Here is an 8,288-nt window from a genome sequence, read left to right on the forward strand (position 1 = left end):
TGGAAAATGAGCCCCTCAGGTTGGAAGGCACTCAAAATGAGACTGGGGAAGAGATACCTCCTCAAAGTACAGTTGACCATGATGACGTGAATGGAGTTGAGCTCGTGGAAGAAAAGCCCACAGAACCTTTATTTGCTGATGGGGCACAACTCAAAATTAAGAGAAATAGCTGTAAACATCCATTGAAAATCAGAACATAGAATGTACGAAATATGAATCTGGGATAATTGGAAGTTGTCAAAAATGAAATAGAACACATCAACATCAATATCTTAGGCATTAGTGAGCTGAAATTGACTGGTATTGGCATTTTTGAATCTGACAACCACATAGCTTACTATGCAGGGAATGACAAATTAAAAAGAAATGGTGCTGCATTCATGATCAAAAAGAACATATCCAGATCAGTCATGAGGTATAATGCTGTAAGGATAATATCCATGTGCTTACAGGGAATCCCAGTTAATACCACCATTATTAAAATTTATGCACCAACCACTAAAGCCAGTGAGGATGAAATAGAAGAATTCTTCCAAATTCTTCAATCTGAAATCGATCAAACATGCAATCAGGATGTATTGCTCATTATTGGTGATTGGAATGCAAAGGTTGAGAGCAAAGAGGAAGGACCAGAATTTGGAAAAATGGCTTCGGTGATAGAAATGATGCTGGAGAACGCATGATAGAATTCTGCAAAACCAATGATTTGTTTATTTCAAATTTCTTATTTAATTACCTTCTTTTTCTATAACCAGAAAATATCTTTATAAAATTTCCAAACTAATTATAACACTTCCTTGCTTCCATTCTTAAAGATGTCTGTTATATCTTTAGAATAAAGTAAAACTGCCTTATAAATTTACAGACCCTGTGGATGACACTGCTGGTTGCTTGCACAACATCCCACACCACCCTATCCTTGCTAATAGCATCCCTATCTTGGCAATGTGCCCAGGTCCAGGGTACTAATCTCTATTAGCCTAAATTAGTCATGGCTAATGGATTAGAATAAGACAACTGAAGAGGAATTGATGCATTTGAATTATGCTGTTGGCAAAGAATATTAAATATACCATGAATTGATGGAACAAGTAAGTATCTCTTGGAAGATGTACAACCAGAATGATTTTTGGAACACAAAATGGTGAGACTTCTTTTCACATACATTTGACAGACTAATAGGAGGGAGCATTGCCTAAAGACTTGTTAAAGTACAAGGTCAACAAAAAAGGAGTCACTGAAAGAGATGAATTGTCAGAACATCTGCAACAATAAGCTAAAACATGGCAATGACTGTGAGGCTATGCAGTATCAGGCAGCATTTCATTCTGCTGTACAGTGTCACTGTGAGTGGTGATCGACTTGGGAGCACTTAAAAACAGTGGATCCCTATTAATCTGTGAGTTTCCTAGAGTGGAGTATGTAAAACTTGTAACCTCCAATGAAGCAAAATAGGATAACCAGATAAAAGACAGTGCCCAATCACATCCAAATTACAGACAAATAACAATCTTTAACTAAAAATATGTCCTAAATATTACATTAAAATGTATTTATTTATATACAAATTTGGCCCAACATCTTGTTATTTTTCCTAAATTTGGCCAGCATAAACTAAATGAGTAATATACTTTGGGATCTTGAAAACATTTTATCTCAGGACAGCTTGAAGAGAGGGCATTTTGCTTCTACTTTCTCCTTCCAAAGAGGACTCAGTTTGCTGCATTTCTCTATTGATGTGTGTATCTACAGCAGCTATCTTCTAACAATGTAGGAAAAGTCAAAAGAATGTAAGAAATTCAAATCTAATACCCTGATATCTTAGAAGTATTGAATTAGTCCTGAAAACAATCAACTTTAAGATATTTTACTATAGACATTCTCATCAGCTGCTCTTCAAAAACCCTATACAGGGTCACTATGAGTCAGAACTAACTTAATGCCATCAAAAACAGCAACAACAACATACATTGTTGTTGTTGTTGTTAAGTGCCTTCAAGTAGATTCTGAATCATAGCATCCTGTATAAAGTTTCTGAGGAGCAGCTGATATGTTTCAACGGCTGACTTGGTGGTTAGCAGTTCAGTGATATGAGCCACCACTAGTCTGTCACCTTGCTGTAATGTGGTAGCTTACATATTGTGGAGACGCTGGAAGCTACGCAACTAGTCAAAGACTTAATTTTGCTTGGATCAACAATCAATGTTTATGGAAGCAGTAATCAAGAAATCCAAAAATATATTGTATAAGGTAAATCTGCTGCAGAAGAACTCTTTAGAGTATTAAAGTGCAAAGATGTCAGTTTAAGGACTAAGGTGGGCTTGATATAAACCATAGTATTTTTAATTGCCTCATGTACATGTGAAAGTTGGGAAATAAATAAAGAAAATCACAGAATAGATACACATGAATTATGCTGTTGTCAAAGAATTGTAAAAACACTTTGGGCATATTATCAGGTAGGGCCAATCCCTGGAGATGGCCATCATACTTGAAAAAGTGGAAACCACACAAGATGAATTGACACAGTGTCGTCATCAATGGTCTCAGTCATAATCATGGGAAGATGATGCAGTGCCTAGCAATATTTTGTTCTCTTGTTCATAAGGTTACAGTGAGTCAGAAAGAACTCCATTGAACTTAACAACAACAAAGAAAACTCAAACAATTATATACAAGTATATCAAGTGCATGATGTTGATGGAGAAGGAGAAGTCAGAAGACAGATTAGATATTTGATCTATAGGTTCAGTTAACTTGGTTTCAAATGTTGCTGTTGTTGTTCAGTGCCATTGAATCTTCTAAGGAACTTGCTGGCCATACTTCTTCTGATACAGATTTGCTTATTCTTCTGGCAGTCTGTGGCACTTTCATTATTCTTCTCTAACACCATAACTCAAATGCATCAATTATTTTATAGTTTTCCTTACTCATTGTCCAACTTTCACATACATATGAGCCGACCAATAATACTATGGCTTGGGTCAGGCACACCATAGTCCTCAAACTTCTTTCTTTGCTCTTTAACACTTTAAAGAGATCCTATGCAACAGATTTTCTTAATTCATTACTTTTTTTTTTTTTTTTGGACTGCTACTTCCATGAGTGTTTTTGACAATTTCATTCTCCATTTGTCATGATGCTGTTTATTGGTCCACTTGTGAGGACTTTTGTTTTCTTTACATTGAGATGCAATCTGTACTGTAGATTGTAATCTTTGACCTTCAATGTAGTATATACAAATGATATTTTTTGAGAAGTATAAGAAAAGTTTATTGGGGCTATTTTTTGTTTTGATTTCTACATAGTATTTTGTTATGGCATTAATAAGAAACTGAGACTCTGAATGTGGGTTTTAATGAAGAAGAAAATATCAAGTTTTACTAAAGTTTCCTGGTTTAAACATAAAGTTTGCTAGAAGTCCTATTTATTTAAGTAGAGAACGCTTTTGAATGAGTAGATTGGCTAAAGTGCTTAAGGGAAATCATGACATGAATTCTATTAATTAGAATACAGCTGTGCTATTCCTTGGGAAATTTTTCAGCATGAATAGATGGACTTTGAATTTATAATAGAAGTTAAATATGGAGACATACATGTTAGAAATATTGGAAAATATGGCCTTGGTGATAGAAATGATGCCGAAGATTGTATGAAATAATTTTGCAAGACCAATGACGTCTTTATTGAAAATATGTATTTTAAACAATATTAAATATTATACACAAAGCCCTCACCAGAAATGGACAGAAATTTGGCACAAATCAAATAGACTTCTTCTTTGAAAAGAGATGGCGGGAAAGCATCAACTGTAAATTCATGCTGAAGCTGAAGAAAATTAAAACAAGTCCATGATAGCCAAAATACAACATTGAATACATTCCATGTGAATTTATAGATCATCTGAAAAACACGTTTGATAAATTAGACATTAAACACCAAAGACCAGAAGAGTTGTGCAATGACAAAAAAAAACAAAAACAAAAACAAAAAACAACAACATAAAGAAAGAAAGCAAAATGTCATAGAGAAATCAAGAGAGAAGGAAAAGGCCAAAATGAACGTAAGAGCAGTCTCTGAAACTTGGTCTTCAGATTAGAGATGCTAAAGAAAATGGAAGAATTGCAGAGGTACAAGAGCTAATCAGAAATTTTCATAGGTCAGCTCAAGAAGACAAATTCAAATATTAGAGCAAAATGTACAAAGACCTTAAGTTAGAAAACCAAAAGAAAAGAATACCCTCAGTATTTCTCAAGCTTAAGAACCTGAAGAAAAAATTCAATCCTCAACTAGAAGTATTGAAGGATTCTCTGGAGAAATTATTGAATAATGCAGAAAGCATCAAAAGAAGATGGAAGAAATACACAGAGACACTGTACTAAAGATAAATGTTCTATATTCAAGCATTTCAAGGGGTAGCATATGATCAAAAGCCAATGAACGTGAAGGAAGAAGTCCAAGGAACATTGACGGCATTGGCAAAGAATAATACACTGGGAATTGATGGAATGCAAATTGAAATCTTGTAACAAACTGGTGAAGCACTGGAGGCACTAACTAATCTATGCCAAGAAATTTGGAAGACAACTGCCTGACCAACTGATTTGAAGTGATCTGTATTTGTGCCCATTCCAAAGATAGGTGACCCAATGGATTTTGAAAATAATCTGACAATATCATTGATATCCTAAGAATAAAATTTTACTAATGGTAATTGCAAAACACCTGCAACCATACATTGATAGAGAACTCCCAGGGGTTCAAGCCACATTCAGAAGAGGACATGGAACAAGGGAGAAAACACTGCAATTGTCAAATACTTCCTTTAGCTTGGATCAACCATCAACACCAATGGAAGCAGAAGCCAACAAATCAAACAACGTATTGCATTAGGCAAATCTGCTTCACAGGACCTATTTAAAGCTTTGGAGAGCAAATATATGTACATATGGGCTGCTAACCTCAAGTCAGCAGTACGAAACTACCAGCGGTTCCATGGGAGAAAGATGAGGCAATCTGCTCCCGTAAAGATTTACAGCTTCAGAAACCTGTGTAGGGTCACTATGAGTCAGAACCGACTCCACAGTACTTAACAACATATATAATTAATGGTTTTGATTTTTGTTCTACCTTTTTCCCACTTTGTCTAGGTTCACAAACTATGATCCCACTCAGCAATCAATAGTGATTGTCTAGACTCGTCTAGTTCTCCTTGTCTCAGGCTAGGGGAGGTGGTAGTGGAATTCATAAAATTCCAGAGTATTTTATCTTTTTCTATACTCTAGAATAGTTTTAGTTGAGTCTGAGTTAACTCTTAGCTCTTATTGAATATTTGGTGGAATTGCCAGTGAAATTGAATTGGCCTGAACTTTTCTTTTATGTTACAAATTTTGAATTGTTAATGACCTGATTAAATATATACTTTTTGTTATTGTCATTGTTCTTAAGTTCCATTGATTCTTTTGTTATACATGTGTTCAAATTTTCTACTTCATCTGATGTAAGTTTAGGAAGGTACTGTTTCTAGAAATTTGCCCATTTCTTCTAGGTTGTCAAATTGGTGGGACTACAGTTCTTCAGAATGTTCTGCTATTATCCTTTCTATTTCACTGGTTCCCATTTCCTTTCTTATTCATGTTATTTGCATCTTCTTTGCTTTTTTTACATTTCACAGTGGTTAGTCACTTTTTTTAATCCTTTCAAAGAACAAACTTTTAGTTTTGTTGATGCGGTTTTCCTGTTTCCTGTTTCATTTATTTCCATTCTAATCTTTATTTTTCTTCTGGAAACTGGAGGATTATTGTCCTTCTTATTCTAGTTATTGGAGATGTTGGATAAAGGTAAAGATTTTGTTTTTTTCTTTTTTGATGTGTGCATTTGTTGCTATAAATTGTCCTCTAAATACTGCTTTGGCTATGTCCCAAAAGATTTGGGATATAGTGTTTTCATTTTTATTTAATTCAAGAAGTTTTTTTGTTTTTTTCTTTCTTTCTAGTATTGAAAAATGGTTTAAAATGTTTTAAATGGCTTAAAACTATTCAGGGAATGCTGAATGATTTAAAATCTGAAAAGGTGTGTGCTAGGGTTGTATTCTTACATCATACTTATTCAATCATTATGCTGAGTGCATAATTCATGAAGCTGGATTATATGGAGAAAAATGTGGCAATAGGATTTGAGGAAGAATAATTAAAAAGATAGAGTTCTGGTGTGGCCTTGTGGGTTAATGTACTGGATTGCAAATTTGACTTGATCTACAAAGTCAGTAGGTGAAGCTCACTAGTCTTACCTCAGAAATCCTATACAGGGTAGCTGTGGGTCAAAACTGACTTGATGGCACTTAACAGCAACAAAAACAATTAACAACCTATGATATGCAGATGATACTGTCTTTCTTGCTAAAAGTTAAGATGAATTAAAATATTTACTGATAAAAATAAAAAAAACAGAGTCCTCGGTATTAGTTTCACCATAACAAAAATCATCACCACTGGACCAATAAACAGCAGCCTTGGAAACCATGTTCAGGGTCGCTATGGGTCAGAACCAACTTGACAGCACTTAACAACAGCCACAACATATAAATGAAGAGAAGAATGAAGTTTGCAAAGACTTAATTTTGCTCAGATCAACCATCAACACTCATGGAAGCAAGCAGTCAAAAAATGAAATGGTGTATTGCACTTGGTAAATCTGCTGTACAAGCCCTCTTTAAAGTGTTCAAGAACAAAGATGTCAGTTTGAGGAGTATGATGTTTGAGAACCACACCACGGTATTTTCAGTAACTCATATGCATGTGAAAGTTTTCTTTATGATGAAGAATATGACAGAATTCAGCTTCAAATTGTCAAATCACACATAGTAAATATTGTCAGATTCAAAATGGCCATTACCAGTCCATTTCAGCTCATTAATGCCTAGGTTTTTTAAGTTTATGCATTCCATTTCAATTTTGACAATTTCCAGTTTTCCTAGATTCACACTTTTTACACTGTTTCAATTATTAATGCATGTTTATAGCTGTTTCTCTTCATTTTGAGTTGTGTATCCATATTAAATGGAGAAAAGATTGAAGTTTGCAAAGACTTTATATTGCTCAGATCACCAACACTCATGGAAGCAGCAGTTAAAAAATGAAACAACGTATTATATTAGGCAAATTTGCTGTATAAGAACTCTTTAAAAGGTTGAAGAGCAAAGATCTCAATTTAAGGACTCAGGTGTGCTTGACTTAAGCCATGATAATTTTCAATAACCTCATATGCATGCAAAAGTTGGACATTGAATAAGGAAGACTGTACAAGAATTGATACATTTGAGTTATGGTGTTGGAGGAAAATATTAAGATTACCATGATACAAACAGATCTGTGTAGGAAAAATAAAGTACTCCTTGAATGCTAGGATGGTCAAACTTTGTCTCTCATACTTTGTCTCTTATATTATCAGGTGGGACCAGACATTAGAGAAGGATATCATGTTTGGTATAGTGGAGGGTGGGAGAAAATGAGGAAGACTCCCAATGAGATGGATTGGCACACTGATAGGAGCAGTGGGCTCAGGCGTAGCAACAACTGTGAAGTTGATCCAGAGCTGAGCAATGTTTTGTTCTGATGTATGTAAGGAGCTCTGGTAGTGTAGCGGTTATGAATTGGGCTTCTAACATCAAAGTCGCCAGTTCAAAATTACCAGCTGTTTCACAGGAGAAAGATGAGGCTTTCTGCTCTCATAAAGATTTGCAGCCTCGGAAACCCTATGCAGGGTCACTATGAGTCAGAACCGACTCCATGGTACTTAAGAACAACAACATAAATTAGTTGGTACTGACTCAATGGTACCCAACAACATGTGAATGTTGAACAACAAATAAGGAAGACTAGAAGAATTTATGCATTTGAGCTATGGTGCTTTGTTGTTGTTGTTGTTGTAAGGTGCCACCTAGTCAGAACCAACTCATAGCGACCCCATGCACAGCAGAATGAAACAATGTCCAATCTTGGGCCAACCTCACCACTGCTGCCACACTTGACACCATTAATGATGCCACCTGGTCGATCCATCTCATTGGGGCTCTTCCTCTTTTTCTCTGACCCTCCATCTTATCCAGCATGACATCCTTCTCCAGCGACTGTTCCCTCTGGACAATATGTCCAAAGTATGAGAGATGAAGCTTAGCCATCTTGGCTTCCAAGAAGCACTCTGGCTGCACCTCTTCCAGAACAGATCCATTGGTTCTTTTGGCAGGCCATGGCACTTTTAGTATTCTCCTCCAACACCACAACTCAAAG

Source organism: Chrysochloris asiatica, unplaced genomic scaffold (assembly GCF_000296735.1).
Source record: "Chrysochloris asiatica unplaced genomic scaffold, ChrAsi1.0 scaffold00208, whole genome shotgun sequence".
NCBI lineage: Eukaryota > Metazoa > Chordata > Mammalia > Afrosoricida > Chrysochloridae > Chrysochloris > Chrysochloris asiatica.